The sequence below is a fragment of the Diabrotica virgifera genome, chromosome 7 (genome assembly GCF_917563875.1).
Source record: "Diabrotica virgifera virgifera chromosome 7, PGI_DIABVI_V3a".
Classification (NCBI taxonomy): Eukaryota; Metazoa; Arthropoda; class Insecta; order Coleoptera; family Chrysomelidae; genus Diabrotica; species Diabrotica virgifera.
In genome coordinates, this window is record NC_065449.1 from 131,647,902 (window position 1) to 131,664,898 (window position 16,997).

Genomic DNA, 16,997 nt, shown 5'->3' on the forward strand with positions numbered 1-16,997 from the left:
GGAAATAAAATTCCCAGTTGTAAATGTTATGTTTAAGAATAATAAGAAATAGCAAATATTAAGCATTGATTGCCTTTTGAATAAAATAAAAAATATTTTGATTATAATTGTAACCCATATTTGTATTTTTTTTTACTCTTTTCTTTTCTATCCCGATTAGGAACCATTAAGAAATATTCAGAAGCCACGAAAGTAAGTAATTAATTTATAATTCGCCCTGAGATTGAAAACATATTGATATGTGATCTGGTTAATTAATTAGATTAGTATTAATACATTGATTAAATTAAGTGACATATAAGAATATTATCTCATATCAATAATCAAGATCACATCAGTATATACATTGTAAATTCCAAGTCATGATTTCCAAAGTTTACACATTGTAAATTATGATTCGGGAGTGCTCCTAGTATCATTTAACGTGTCTTGGTTTGTTTATTTCTACTGCATCTTTACTGTTTCTGTTAACTAATCTAAACGTAGAGATATTTTTTGAGATTCTTTAACTCTTTCAATGCTGGGGTTTGTCACATCCCACCTGTCTGTTAGTGGCAAAAAAGTTCACCTGTCGGATGCCGGGTTAAAACATGACAAATTAGATGTGGAATGAAAGCTTATAACCCAAAGATGGTACTAAAGGTGAGAAATTTGGCCTCCGACTTCAGGATAAAGAGTTGCAACCCGAAGTATTGTTCTAAATTCGCAGAAATAGTACAAACTATGTATTACTCGACGCGCCTTAGAAAGACGAGAACAAATATTTATGCCTGTCCGGTTTTATGCCTGTCTGTCCGTCCGTCTGTCAGATATAATCACAGAGGTTGAATGAAAGATTATAACCCACAGATGGTACTAGCGATTAGAAATTTGACGCGCATTAGAAAAATGAGAACAAAGAAATACTTTTTTTAGTTTTACACCACTTCCGGTTAAAATGGTGTACCCGGAAGTGACACACATAGTCACAGAAAAATATACTTGATCAATTTACGTGTATTAAGAGGTCGAAACCGAATTTTTTTAATTCTGGTTTTGATGTCATATGCGGTTAAAAAATTGTCTGGAAGTGGAAGAAACCAGTTTAATAGTTGTCCCCTTCGAGTAGCGAAAAATAAACAATACTTTGTAAAAACATTCAACATTGGTTGATATTCCGCTGTTTTCATATTATTTATTGACCTAAGTTTTTGTAAAATGCACTAGTCTTTTTTAAAGATATCATTGGACAATTTACTCACTGTTTTTGGATTTTACAAAATCGCTTGGATTGGCATGAAATTTGACATAAGCATAGCTAACATGTCAAAGAAAAAAGTGATATTGTGCCAGTGTGTGCTTTTTTCTGGGGATGAGTACCACCCCCTTCTCGAGTGTGAAAAAATATAGGTAAAAATATGTCCGTAAGTGGATAAACTAATTAAATTCCTTGTATTTTTTGTTTTTAGATGGTTTTTCGTAAATAAATCAAAAAGTAAGTATTTGATCGAAAAAACTATTCTTAGCAAATATAAAGCTTATAAAACAGTAAAAAAAATTATGTATGTATGAAGTCTGGACACACAATAAAAACAGAGTTGGAGCTGAACAACAGTTGGTTCTTATTCGTCGAATTCCAAATCGACTAGTTCAACGTAAAATATCCAAAAAATAACGCACTTTTCGGGGAAAACTCGCCACAAATTTTTTAAAGTGTTTAAAAAAGTTTTATTTTTGTTATTTAAAAAGTATCTATTCTATCACCATCAGCATCAAAAGTAAGTTACGCTTTAAATAAAATATGTCCCTTTTTTTGCTAAAAGAAATCGTGAAAATCACCACCTAATTAGCATTCCATATGAAATTAATAGTTACCGCCCTAGTTAATTTACTTATATTATACTGTTTATATGATCTATAAGATTTATTGGCAAGAAATGCTTATTAAAAAAAATTGGTTTTAAAATAAAAAAATTTTAATTTTGAAAAAAAATGCCTTGGTTTAAAATAACTTAAACATTAGTGATACTAAATATCTCAAAGAGTAAAAAATGTACATATCACATAAACAATACATAAGTAAATTAGGCGGTGATTTTTACATTTTTTTAACAAAAAAGAGACTTCATTTTGATGCTAACTAACTTTTGATGCTAGAAACGTTTATAAAAATACAAATAAAACTTTTTAGACATTTTATAACAGTTGTAAGTCATGAGTTTTTCCCGAAAAGTGCTTCGTTTTATGGTTATTTCATGTTAAAATATTCGATTTGTATTTTGACGAAGTAGAACCTGCTTTTCATTAAGGTGATACAGTAGCGATCAACAGGTAGCCAAAACGCGTTCCAAGATTGCGGCTGTAATTTTGAATATTTTTTCGAGATATTTGGCACACGTATTCGTAATATAATAAAGAATGGCGGTACAGAGCCGAATTTGAAAAATATATTAATATGTGGAAATTACTCTGTAATTAAATATAATATTAAAAAAACGAGCCTGTACCGCCATTAAGAAGAACAAAAAAATACACTTTCTTCAAATAAACTTTTTATCCGATGCCTAGATTTTGTGTCATTTTGGAACTACTAATGAAATACAAAATTTTAGTAGTTCCAAAATGACACAAAATCTAGGCATCGGATAAAAAAGTTCATTTGAAGAAAGTGTATTTTTTTGTTCTTCTTAATGGCGGTACAGGCTCGTTTTTTAAATATTGTATTTAATTACAGAGTAATTTCCACATATTCATATATTTTTCAAATTGGGCTCTGTACCGCCATTCTTTATTATATTACGAATACGTGTGCCAAATATCTCGAAAAAATATTCAAAATTACAGCCGCAATCTTGGAACGCGTTTTCGCTACCTGTTGATCGCTACTGTTTCCTCTTAACTACAACTCTACTTTTACAGGGTCTACAGACTTCATACATACACCATTGTTTTCACTTTTTTATACGCTATATTTTTGCTAAGAATATTTTTCGTTAAAATACTTTTTGAGTTTTTTTCTAAAACCGTCTAAAAACGTGACTTTTTTGTTGAAAAACGAACATAATATATTCACTTGCAAATAACTCAAACAGTATGTTAAGAAAAAATCTATAGAACAAAAACTAGCTTAGAATTACTCAGTTTATCCACTTTAGGACTTATTTTGAATGTATGTCTTTTCACATTATAAAAGTGGTTGTACTAACTCCCAAGGCAAAAGCACACGTGTCGGCACAATATCACTTTTTCTTTGACCTGTCAGCTATGTGCATACCCAATTTCATGTCAATCCAAGCGGTTGTTTAAAATTCGGAGGTTTTGCAATATTTACCGTGAGTGGATGGACTACAGATATATATATATTAGATAAAAATTATAGTCTCAGCGAATCTTTGAAATATCTCCATTCCTTTGAAATGTTACATTTTTTAAGCCTTGAGGGAGTAGGCGCAAAATTATGACCAATGCTATTTAAATGCATTCAGTTTATTCGAATCCTGAGAAAACTAATAAGAATTTTGGAAAAATTTAAACGCAGAATGAAAGATTACATTATAACCGAGGGCGAAACTCTCTAAAAACTTTTATGTTTTTATTGATAAGTGAAAGGGTGAAAAAAAAAGAAAATTTAGTGTGATTTTTTATTTCAAATATTTAATTCAAAAGAAATTTTTGTTTATTCTATTCTTTTTGACATGAGGCTGTATTTGATTTCTCTATGTCATTGTATGCTATTGGTTAGTTCCTATCATTTCAGCCGACGTACGTCACGATTGGATCAATAGGGCCGAACATACATAACTAAGGCCCTTTTGGCATGATGCTGTATTATTTTGAAGTCGATACAGCCTGAATATTTTTTTTTATTTTTTTACGTTCTATGTGATTAAAAAAATTAAGAATCACCGCAATTTTAGCCCAACACCCCCTTCCCCTTTCCCCACATCAAAAAATGTCAATTTTTCGATTTTATTTTTTTTTAAGTTGGTTTGCAATTAAATTATAAATTACAAAAAATTCACACGCACAGCTGAGGCTTTTACAAAACATATATTTTTATGGACCCGAAGGTCGAGTGTACATAACCTCAATGTTTTTTGTTTTTTTAATAGGTACGTATAACTTTTTTTGGCGATGGCTGCATGTCTAATTTTTTTGCGTTTTGTGAATTTTATCAAAATCTGTATTTCTGACTTTTTTCAGATTTATTCGTAAGGTGCGCCATCTTCAAAAATCCGGAAAACTGGTTTTTTCGGTAGTTTTTTGGGATTTTCTCCATTTTATATACTTCAAAATAGACTAACTCAAGGTTTTTTATAGGTTACGTATATATAATTTGAAATAACTGAGTTTTTAGGGATATTCAAAAATTGTGTAAAACACCTAAACCCCCCAAAAACTATGTTTTTTCAAATTCTTAAAAGTTTCTTAATTCTTTCGTACCCCATGAAGTTAAATTACAAAGCCATTAAAATATAACTAGAGGTGATTCATACCTACTTACCATCTCAATTGAATGCAATCATCGGCAAAGCCATCTTTTAGTGTCATTGTGTCATCCCCAAAAATCTACCTGGGTCTTAAAATGCAGGTATGCATACTTGTTCCGTTATAACTCTTATCTTTTAAAATTTTGTAGTAAAAGCATTTCTATAGCTATAGTGAGTTTATTGCCCTACCTCTTTATGTGGCTTAATGATTTGGATTGTAAACACAGATAAGAAAGGGTGTGATAGACCAGAGAAATTAGCAAATAAATGGCCTCTTTCGTGACATCCGTTGATACAGGTATCTAAGAACTGCTTATGGCATTAGGGTAAATTTAGTTACAACAGTATCCAATATAAAAATTATGCAAAAAATCAAACGTACTTTTTAACTTATAAACAATATATAAACAATTAAAGATCGCTATTTGATTGTAAATATTAAAGGTGGAGACCGGTATGCTGTATGGAAAGGTGATACAATTTTACTGAAGAGCATAGAAAATTCTTTAAAATGAGTGTTTGGAAAGTTCTTTTTGTTAATTTGTTGCTTAGTTATTGGGAAAATAGCTTCAAAAGTCGATTTTTTGAAAATAATTAATAACTTTTCTAAAAATACACTAAAAGCTTTATTTTCGCGTAAGTAAAGGAACAATATTAGAAGTATTCAGCCGTTAAAATTTCAAGAAGTTTTACCTAATAGTTATTGCAAAATTGAAATTGTTTATCCCAAAAAGCTTCTATCTACAGCGTTATTATGCATAAACTATTAGGTCAACATAAATTCTAAAGACATCAAACCAAAGAGAAAGGTTCAATTTATCAAATTAGATCAAGTCTTGAATAAAAAGTTTATAATAAATATTATAAATAATTATAAAATAATTTTGAAAAAGTAGTGTTATTTTAAGCTTATTCGCGAACTCAAGCGAGGGTGCTGCCGCTTATTTTGAACTAGAGGAATTGGGATGAAGATTTAAACAAAACATCCGTTAACCTATATATCAATGTCGATTGAATGCTTGTCTGGTGTGTTCATTTAATGAATGATTTATTTATATTAATTAATTACATCAATAAAAATATTAATTATATCAAAATGCATTATCCCAATTACATCGGCCATTTTCATGCAACTGCACTGCCACCTATAGTCGATTGAGTTCGCGAATAAACAATTAAAATAACAACCGCATTAACATGTGGGAATTAACTAATTTTGATGGGAAATAAGCCACAATTTTACTAAAAAAAATGGTTTTATTTTGACAACGACACCCGATTTGAGCGTCGAAACGTTAATAAAATCAGTTTTTTTAGTAAAATTGTGGCTTATTTCCCATCAAAACTAGTTAATTCCAAAAATGCCACAAGAAAATAGCTTCAGAACAACAACACGTAGGAAGTTAATTTTTTTTATTCGACATGTTGGTATTCTTATAGAAACTGAAACAAAAATTTAATGCCCTACAACCCTTAAAACCCGAGTTAGCCACTTTTTTCAAAAATTCACCGGGGCTTTGTTTATAAATATTAGAAAATTTGAAAAGCAACATTTAAACGAATGAAAGAGCATGTTTATACAAAAAAAAATTAAAACGATTCTTTTAAAAACGAGCCGTCCATGATGCGCCAAAAGTGAAGAGTTTAAAAGTAAAGCGATTCTTACCCTCTTGATTTTATTATCAAAAACTTAATTCACAACTACACATTTATAAAAGGCGCAATACCTCCGGTAAGATTTAGGTACAAAATTAACAAAACCCAAAAAAAAATATATAATACAATATTCCAGTTACCCGTCGTTTGTCACCATTAATCCCTTTATCCTAAAGATAAATAACAGTTTGTCGACGAAAATTCCATTCGATCAAATGTTCGTCGATGAATTGTCCATTCGATGAATTGTGCATTCGACCAACTGTTTGTCGACCAACTGTTGTCGACCAATTTTCCGTCGACGAAGTGTTCTCGACCAGCTTTCCGACACCGGATTTGGGTGTCATTGTATTCTGTTGGTTAATTCCTACCATTTTAGCCACCGTACGTCATGATTGGAAAAATAGCAGCGAATATACGTAACTAAGGCCCTTTCAATATTTTACTGTAATTGATTTTTCTGTGTCATTGTATTCTGTTGACTGATTCCTATCATTTGAGCCGCCGTACGACACGTTTGGACCAATGGGAGTGAAGATACGTAACTAATACCTAACAAGAGGTTTACTCAAACTTCTTTTTTGTACTTATACCACTCGGTAAAAGTACAAAAAAAAGTTTGGGTAAACTTTTGCACAACTGTGTAAATACTAACGAAAAATCTAAAATATTAAAAAAAATTAGTGGAATCCGTTAATCTGTTCTCGAAAAAATTAGCTATGAAAATGAGCATAATTTTCTATATCCCTAACTTTTGACGAGCAGTTTAGCTTAAATGGGGAAAAGCGGTAAGCTTAGACCAAACACCAGTAGGAGGCATTCAATTAATTGAGGAAAAAAATTAAATGGATAACAATATTTATTTCAGTTACACAAAAGGCATTGTCCCGCTAGAATGTTTGAAATCACAATTAATAGTCCTACAAAAAAGACAGGCGTTTAAAAGTGATAAAACCATTGAACAATAAGCCTGTGAGCTACCTTTTAAACACATTCTTAAAAATAATCCATAACACAATTAAAAAAAGGTTTGTTAAGAAATTCTTTTATAGACTTCAGAAATTCAACAACTTCTCCTGATTATGTTTAAAAAACGTACGGAATGCACTAAATGAAAAAAAAAAAAAAGAAAAAGATTTATCATACCGTTATACTATAATATATCCTTACGTTGAATATTTGATGCTTCCCTGTGGAGTATAAAACGGACAGTTGTGTTTTTCCCGTGATCTGCCTTGTTTAGTCTTCTTTGTCGTTTTATTCGTTAAATCCTATCCTCTTAAGTCACAGCGTCAGAAAGCAGTGGGTATATGCAGTGAACGGGAGGCCTATGTCGAACAGTGAACGTTGGGGCCCTTTCGCGTTTATCATATGTAGAGAAGTCGCTTGTCAAAAACTGGACGTATGTAATCGTATTCTATTTGTTAAATACTCTCACATAATATGTCATACCATGTGCGTTAATCCATTTTATTTCTACAATTTTAAAGTGTTATTACATGCCGTCATTTTCATTTGTCTACACCATCGTATTCTGCCAGTTAAATCCCATCGTTTCAGGCGCTGTACGTCACGATTGAACCAATAGGACCGAAGATACATAACTAAGGCCCTTTTGACCTGCTGCTTGTTTGATTTTTCTGTGTCATTGTCTTCTATGATGCCTAAGGCATATTTATGACATGTCTTATTTTTAAAGAAAACAAGTAATTGGACTTCGTAAGTCCTAGGTTTTCACCCAAAGTAATCGAAAGTAGAATTGGAAGTCGATATTTGAATTCTTCGTGTAACTTTGCGTGGATTGATATACAAATTTACTAATTTTGAGTCATTTTTACTAAACTGTTTACACAGAAATAACTCTAAAGATTCAAACCTTTCAATACGCTTCGATTTATGTGTTCGTATACTATTTCTGAGTCTATTGGGACCGTGCAAGTTCGGCAAAACGACACCTGGTTTCTACGCTCTGCAACTTTATTCGCACTTTTAATTATATTGGCCAATTATATTAGTCCTGGTTACTGGATAATTGTCAAGGCCATAATCCAAAAAAATAATAAGAAGAAAAAATAAGATTCAGGTTATGTTATTAAAACGTAAACAATTGTATGTAGTAAATAAAATTAGTTATTAAAATGCAGTACTGCAAGCAAAATACAATTAATTTAATTTGCCTTCATATAATAATTGCATATAATATCAATATTGCAGAGCAACATATAATTTTTCTTCTTCAATGACAGTAGGTATGAAATGTACGTCAATTTGACAATTTCAATGGACAATATGAATTATTTAAGAAAGTTGCAATATTTCTCCGCTATTCGCGCACGATCGTTTCTCGTATCCGTTCCAAGTACTTGCACACCGCGAATAATGGCATTTCCGGTTATAACTTTTTAAGCGGAAATTACGTAAAAACCAAAATTTTACATTTGTTCTCATCTTGCTAAGCCACGTTGAATAATATATCACTTATTCTCTTTCGGCAACTTTAAAATAGTAAATACTTACGGTTGCAACTCTAAAACCGGAACTCCGACGTCAAATTTCTCATCTTTAATAATACCATCCTTAAGTTAAAAGCTTTCATTCGACACCCGATTTGTCATTCTATCTGTATTAATAACGGAGAAGTTGTATTCGCGGATGGACAGACATACGGACAGACAGCCTAGGTAAAATTTTTCATCTTTAATACCATGCTTGAACTATAAGCTATCATTTGGCACCTCATTTGCCATTATACCTGGTATAATGACGGAGGATTTATACTCGCGGTCGGAGGGATCGACGGACAGACAGCCTAGGTCAAATTTTTCACCTTTAGTATCATCCTTGGATTATAAGCTTTCATTTGACACCTCATTTGTCATTCTACCTGGTATATTGACGGAGGAGCTATATTCGCGGTCGGACGGACCGACGGTCAGACAGCGTAAGTCAAATTTCTCACCTTTAGTACCATCCTTGGATTATAAGCTTTCATTTGACACCTCTTTTGTCATTCTACCTGGTATAGTAGAGGAGTTATATTCGCGGTCGGACGGACCGACGGACAGACAGCCCAAGTCAAATTTCTCACCTTTCATACCATCCTTGGATTATAAGCTTTCATTTGACATCTCATTTGTCATTCTACCTGGTATAATGACGGAGGAGCTATATTCGCGGTCGGACGGACAAACGGACAGACAGCCTAAGTCAAATTTCTCACTTTTAGTACCATCCTTGGATTATAAGCTTTCTTTTGACACCTCATTTTTCATTCTACCTGGTATAATGACGGAGGAGTTATATTCGCGGTCGGACGGACCGACGTCTCACCTTTAGTACCATACTTCGATTATAAGCTTTCATTTGACATCTCATTTGTCATTCTACCTGGTATAATGACGGAGGAGCTATATTCGGGGTCGGACTGACCGACGCGACGGACAGACAGCCTAAGTCAAATTTCTCACCTTTAGTACCATCTTTGGATTATAAGCTTTCATTTGACACCTCATTTGTCATTCTACCTGGTATATTGACGGAGGTGCTATATTCGCGGTCGGACGGACCGACGGTCAGACAGCGTAAGTCAAATTTCTCACCTTTAGTACCATCCTTGGATTATAAGCTTTCATTTGACACCTCTTTTGTCATTCTACCTGGTATAGTAGAGGAGTTATATTCGCGGTCGGACGGACCGACGGACAGACAGCCCAAGTTAAATTTCTCACCTTTAATACCATCCTTGGATTATAAGCTTTCATTTGACATCTCATTTGTCATTCTACCTGGTATAATGACGGAGGAGCTATATTCGCGGTCGGACGGACAGACGGACAGACAGCCTAAGTCAAATTTCTCACTTTTAGTATCATCCTTGGATTATAAGCTTTCTTTTGACACCTCATTTTTCATTCTACCTGGTATAATGACGGAGGAGTTATATTCGCGGTCGGACGGACCGACGTCTCACCTTTAGTACCATACTTCGATTATAAGCTTTCATTTGACATCTCATTTGTCATTCTACCTGGTATAATGACGGAGGAGCTATATTCGGGGTCGGACTGACCGACGCGACGGACAGACAGCCTAAGTCAAATTTCTCACCTTTAGTACCATCTTTGGTTATAAGCTTTCATTTGACACCTCATTTGTCATTCTACCTGGTATAATGACGGAGGAGTTATATTCGCGGTCGGACGGACCGACAGCCTAAGTCAAATGTCTCACCTTTAGTACCATCCTTGGATTATAAGCTTCTATTTGACACCTCATTTGTCATTCTACCTGGTATAATGACGGAGGAGCTATATTCGCGGTCGGTCGGACCGACGGACAGACAGCCTAAGTCAAATTTCTCACCTTTAGTACCATCCTTGGATTATAAGCTTTCATTTGACACCTCATTTGTCATTCTACCTGGTATAATGACGGAGGAGTTATATTTGCGGTCGGACAGACCGAAGGACAGAAAGTTTAAGTCAAATATCTCACCTTTAGTACCATCCTTGGATTATACGCTTTCATTTGACACCTCATTTGTCATTCTACCTGGTATAATGACGCAAGAGTTATATTCGCGGTCGGACAGACCGACGGACAGATAGTTTAGGTCAAATTTCTCACCTTTAGTACCATCCTTGGATTATAAGCTTTCACATTTTTTCAAAATTGGGTGAAAACAACTTGATGCCAGAATGATTTGTTGATGAAAATAATATATACATTCTCAAATTGCCTATTTTTCGTTGTGGATAATATTGTATTCAACAGTGATGCCAAATTTCTGAAGCCAAAATGATTGATAATGAAAGTGGGATATACGTTTTCATGTATATAGCGGCAGCGACAAAACGGTAAAACACTGAACTAAATGTATATAATATTTTCACTGTGCCATCATTTTGAACTCAAACATTTTATGGAATAAACTTATATAAGTCAGTAAGGAATAAACAAAGAAAGCTGATATATTAAAGTAACATCAAGGAATCAAATCTCTAACTACAGAGTTGATTAGACTTCTGCTAACAAGTACAGGAAAAAAGTTATTAAGGTAGTGTAAAGTGGCATCGATATACAGATGCCACTTTGCAAGACGATGCCAAATTGATGGTATATATATATATATATATATATATATATATATATATATATATATATATATATATATTTTGATAAGGGGTACCTTGTCGCCTCAGAAACGGTGAATCGGTAGACGTTGTCGCCTCATATATGACGTTGTCGCCTCACTTTGGTGAGGCGACAACCTTTTTGGGCTGAAAATTTCAGGACAGCTTCCCAACCACCTTATGAGTCGATGTGCAAAAATAGTTTTGAGGTGACAACGTGCCCCTTTTCACTATTTTTTGGTTCGTTAGTTCGGCAGTATATCACTGGCGCTAGTATCGGCATTGCAGCAGTGACTGGCTGTATGTTGTCGCCTCAGCATATAAATTCTACTTTTTGTTTAACAACCGGTACTTTGTTGCCTCAGTTTTTGGCAACGTCGCTTTCAGTTTGCATTGGGTATTAGGTCGTGAAATATAAAAATATGCGCCGTTGGTACCGTAACAAGGCAGCTAAAAACTTTATGATATAAGTTGCAGCTTACGATTTAAAATTGTTGTCCTTATACAGGGTGTCCAGAAACTCTACCGACAAACGAAAAAAGAGATTCCTCAGATAATTTTAAAATAATTTAACCCAATTCACTTAGTCCGAAAATGCTTCCTCAGGGAGCTAGAGCTCTTTGAAGATGGCGTCTTGTAATTAGTTTTTCTTAAATAGCGCCAGAACGCTTCTATTTAGAAAAACGAAAATTATTACGCATATTTATCATCCAGATATAAATCCATTCCATTCATTGTGGATTTCCAGTACTGGCTATAGGCGCCCGTTTTGGGTACGGCAACGGTTATTTTATCCCATACCTTTTTTATTTAATTTTTAAGCATTTTTGACTATGGATTATTAAATTGTGAATTATTCTAGTACTAATAGGTACTCTTGCTTTAAGTCCATAGAATATACAATTTTATAGAAACATCGATTTGAAAATTTTTCGTTTCTTGAATTAAAAAAAAAATAAAAAAAAAACTATTTAGAAAACGAAAACTGGTACGTTTGTTTATATCCCAGAGATGAATCGGTTTCATTAATTGCAAATTTTTAGTACCGGTCATATGCGTCCGTTTTGGGTAGGTCAACGGTTATTTTATCGCATAACTTTTTGTCTTTCAGTTTTAAGCATTTTTGACACCAGATTATTAAATTATGAGGTATTCTGGTACTAAAAGTTACTCTCGCTTCAAGTTGGTAAAATACACCGTTTTTTTTTAATTCTTTTCAAATTCAAAAAACGAAAAATTTTCAAATAAATTTTTCTAGAAATCGATGTGTCCTACCAAATTTAAGCAAGAGTATCTTTTAATTCTAGAATATCTCACAATTTAAAAATCCAGAGTCAAAAATACTTAAACGCTAAAGACAAAAAAGTTATGCTATAAAATAACCGTTGCCCTACCCAAAATGGACGCCTATGATCGGTACTAAAAATTCACAATAAATGGAATCGATTTATCCCAGGAAGATGAATAGGCTTACCAAATTTAGTTTTGCTAAATAGAAGCGTTTTAGAGGTATTTAAGAAAAACTAATTACTAGATGCCATCTTCCAAGAGCTCTAGCTCCCTTAGGAAACATTTTCGGACTAGGTGAATTGGGTTAAATTGTCTTAGGAAAATATCTGAGGAATCGCCTGTCTTCGTTTGTAGGTATAGTTTCTGGACACCCTGTATAAACAAGTTCTATAAGAGAGAGAGCATGCCGGAATAAAAATATGTTAGCTGGTCGCATAGGAATTAATAAAAATTACAAACAGAATATTAGTAATCATGGAGCGTATGTAATACTTAAGTAGTTATTATAATATGGAACTGAACAAGTCTATGCCCCAAAGGATCATGAAGACGAAAGGATAGGAAAATTCTAACCAGTCATTAATTTAATCCTAAAAAATAAAAAATTCATTATATTATGTGACTTTATTACAAAAGTAAGAACATAATGATTTTTTCTGTAACAGCAGTAGGATAAAAAATAACAGTTATGACAAAGGATAAACACTGATATACCTACTATCTAAATTACAGAAAGTTGAAAAACACTAAAATGAACCTGAATGGCTTAACACAAATAAAAAAAATTATGTAAAACCAAAATAAATATCTTTATGTGGGTGACATGCAAACGGGAGTCAATCTAAGTAAATTTCGTATAGGAATTTATCATTGAGCAGTAATAGCAACAGTTTCAAAAATCTCAAAAATGAAACAACAAAACACTATCCAACATCAGAAGTTTACTACTTCTGCTCTGAAAGAAAAACCCGTATTCTGACATTAAAATGTTTGAATAGAAATGACAACAGTAATATTTCAAGCAAAAAAAATATAGGACGATAAAATAAGAAACTAACAAAAATAAATTGACAAGACATGAAACGAACAAAATAACTGAAAATAAGATCTTGATAGATGGCGATGTAAAGAAAACACGGGAAATACATATCATCAAAGTACCCTTATTTTATTATTTATTTTATTTACCATTGATATTGCTCACCAGATTAATATCCTTATAAGTAATTTGCATGTTTGTGCTTATTTGTTTACGATTTTTTCTAGCCCTTCAACTGATGCGTTATCTTTCCTGATCCTCATATATTTAGGTTCCTTAATATTAGGATTCAGTCCATAACGCTGACTCACTTCTGTAACTTTATTGATTATGTCTTGTAAGCCTTCTAGCTAGACTATTAGCAAATGACGGTATTATTATAAACGACATAACAGAATTTGCAAGCAAAAACCGAGGTGTTTCCAGTACTAATTACATTTCTGAATCGCAAACCCTTACAGCATGTGTAATGGATCCAAAAAACGTTGTCCCCAAATTAAATGTTAAGGAACAAGAGTCTTCTACAAAACGAAAGTTGTATAGCATTTACATTTACGTTAATTTTGATAATTCTTACTTAAAAAACCATAAGAGAGAGGGTATAAACTATGCATGTAGTGGAAGAATGCGAACCCTCTCTATATTTATTATTAAGTATAGAACGATGGTAAATAATAATACGATTGCTTTAAAGCATATTTTAAGACCCAAAAATTTTGACGATCTCAAGTGCTCCAAGAGTTTTATATGTCAAAAATGAATAACCATTTTCAATTTCGTTGCAACGCGAAACTACAGGCGCATCATATTCTAGTCCAATCAGAGAGCGCTGCAAGCGCCTCTACAGGTTTCTAAACTTATTAGTCTCTCATCAGGAGGCACATATGCTGCTCTCTCTGACCCAACTAGGACAAACCCCGGCGTGCAGTCACGAATTGCAACGATCGAAATGGCTGGGATGCCCTAGCGGCAACTGCTAGCAAAAGACTAAGTTTTCAAACTAATAGCACATAAAACAACACCAAAAATGTTGCTCCACATCCTACCAGATGAAAAACAATGGGAACCTTCTCTGGTTATACCTTTGAGGCTTCTAAAATTTGCAAGCCATAACGGATGCTGAGACTAAGGAAGATGAGGGAATTTTACAATTTATAATTCACGTCTCATCTGCTCAGCGAGGTAAAGTTCCAACGAGAATGGTTCCCTTCGTACTCCAATCAGAGTAAACATGTAAATCAAAAATTAATAAGCATTTTCAATTTCGTTGCAACACGAAACTACTTAGTCTTTATGTTTTATATGTATACAATAGTTTTAAAAAGACCTTCAGTTCTCCTACTCGTATTATCGCGTTGCACTTGGGTACGTACCTAAAACTATGTTGCTATGAACACCTCCATTTAATACTAAAAGAATCAGCTGATTTTACGTGTACAACAGAAAGACAAATACAGGAATTGGCCAAGGGCTATAAATACATAATTTGAAAACGTTGCTGACAAATCGTTGGAGTTTTGAAATTGCTTCTCTCGCTAGAGAACAAAAGAGATATTCAAGAACAAAAATTGCCAAAGCTAGTACCACTAAGTGATATTAAAATATTTTGAGAAGAAAGTATTAAAATTGGTGTAAATTGTCAGAAGACGTTTGAGAGCAATATTGATAATGTTGAAACATAAAAATTTAGTTAACTATGCTCTAGCATTAGCCATTATTTTTAACAGAAGACGAATAGGTGATGTTTAGTATTTAAAAATTCAGCAATCTAGTAACGAAAGATAAACGGATTTCAGTGATTTTGAAAATGTTTTAACTGAAGGAGAAAAGGCACTTACGAGAGGATACAAAATTCCAGTGTGTTCTGGTAAAGGTTCTTGAGCTGTTGTTATTTTACTTCCAAAAATGTTGCAAGGTTTCATAGAAACTTTAATAAAACATAGACATAAATACATGTCTGACGTCGTCCGACGTTAATAACTATATGTTTGCAGTTCCAGGCAGTAAGCTAAAATGCGACAAAGGGGATGTTTCGATCCGTAAATTGACAAGCAAAATGATTTTAACAAACTCTGAAGCTATATCAAGCAACAAATTACGCAAAAATATTGCAACAGTAGCACAAATTTTAAGTATGTCCAAAAATTAAACCTAAAGAATTTGTCAAGTTTATGGGGCATGACGAAAAAATGCATGATGAATGTTATCAATTACCTGCTGACATTTATCAAACCATAAAATCGTCAAAATTTTTAATAGTAATGGAAAGGGATTCTCTTCCTTTAGAATATAAAAGAAAATCGCTTGAAGAACTAGATTTTCACCACGATTGAGAAAAATGCGGAAGAAAGTAAAAAAAGCAATCTTCAAAATACGAATATTAATTTTCCAAGTATTGCAGGTATGCAAAAAGTTAAAAAAAGTAAAGCGTTGGTTGCAAAAGATAACGTTCTGGCTCAAACAAGTAAAGAATTTAAAACGGACAGTGACGATAAGTACTATCCAAATAAAAAAACTACTCAAAGCATCAAAAAACCAAGGAAGGGAAGATTCCGAATGCGATTCATATGTGCCTCCACAAAGAAGAAATATTAAAAAACAAACCTTTTAAGAGAACACTTTTCAAATTATATTCAAGATGGCGTATATCCATCTAGATAAAAAGATGAATTCCAATATTATAAAATCAAAAATTCAACATCTTATAAAAATAAAATATGTATGGCATATGTAAGTTTTTTATATGATGGTTAAGTGAAAATATAGAAATATTTTTTTTTACTTTGTGTTGCTATTTTTATAATTTTTTTTTATTCTTAGATATAATAAACATCTAACCAACGCCTCAATTAAAGGGTTTGACATTTAAACAAAACATAATGAAATCATTTTTGTGGAAGAAAAAAATTAAATAGGTACCTAAAAACCTAGTTTTGAGTTTTTCTCAAAATTTTTTGAGATTAGGATAAAAAGACCACTACACAAATTGTAGATTTTTTTATCGCCAACAGCTTTTGCGTTGAATTTTTTCCCTTAAAACCACCCCACCTTCACCACCTTATGGATTATTTTCGTACACTTTGCTGTAAGAATACGTTTTGTTGGAACATTTTTACAGCTATGTATACTAGTTCACTGATTTTTAATTAAAATTTTTAAATAAACCGTTGACACTTTTTTCTGTGAGATAGGTAACATGTTTACTGCAAATAATAAATTATATCGTTAAGAGCCTTTATAATTTTACTGTATAAGAGCAATAATTTACACAAAATAACTTGGCTTAGCTTAATTTATTGCAAAATACTAGCTTTGGAATATCTACTAATAAAAAATTTTTAAACATATAATCCAAACAAACCATGTTCATATCTTAAGCTTATTTAAAATATCAAAAATAACCATCCTTTA